Genomic DNA, 673 nt, shown 5'->3' on the forward strand with positions numbered 1-673 from the left:
TAACCACTTAGCTTAAATAAAAACTCACGTTTTCAGAGAACAAAGTAAATTCGGTTTAAGCGCTGAGGAGCTCTTTTAAAGATAGTATGGGTGGCTCTTAAAAGAGCCTTTGGGTTCGTGGATCAGCTGAAGCTTTACTTGGAGCTGGTGTACTTGGTGACGGCCTTGGTGCCTCAGACACGGCGTGCTTGGCCAGCTCTCCGGGCAGCAGCAGACGCACGGCGGTCTGGATCTCTCTCGAGCTGATGGTGGAGCGCTTGTTGTAGTGAGCGAGACGAGACGACTCACCGGCGATGCGCTCGAAGATGTCGTTGACGAAAGAGTTCATGATGCCCATCGCCTTGGAGGAGATCCCGGTGTCAGGATGAACCTGCTTCAGCACTTTGTAGACGTAGATAGCGTAGCTCTCCTTCCTGGACTTTCTGCGCTTCTTTCCTCCCTTCGCGGCGGTCTTAGTGACGGCTTTCTTGGAGCCTTTCTTAGGCGCTGACTTCGCTGGATCAGGCATGATTCTGCTGCGTCTCCCTTCGCTGCAATCTTAGTGACTTTCTTTGAGCCCTTCTTGGGCGCGGACTTCGCTGGATCTGGCATGATTCTTTGTTCAGAAATACTAAATTGAATAGATTTCTCCAGAACACACGGGTGTTTATGCACTGCGCTATGCTAATTTAGA

The 673-nt window shown here is 50.7% G+C and overlaps 1 pseudogene; it reads right to left on the bottom strand.

Annotated features, from left to right (window-relative positions):
* Window positions 1-134: 134 nt before the first annotated feature.
* Window positions 135-520, bottom strand: LOC107694788 (histone H2B-like; annotated as a pseudogene).
* Window positions 521-673: the final 153 nt, after the last annotated feature.

This window comes from Sinocyclocheilus anshuiensis, unplaced genomic scaffold (genome assembly GCF_001515605.1).
Source record: "Sinocyclocheilus anshuiensis isolate Anshui unplaced genomic scaffold, SAMN03320099.WGS_v1.1 scaffold15370, whole genome shotgun sequence".
NCBI lineage: Eukaryota > Metazoa > Chordata > Actinopteri > Cypriniformes > Cyprinidae > Sinocyclocheilus > Sinocyclocheilus anshuiensis.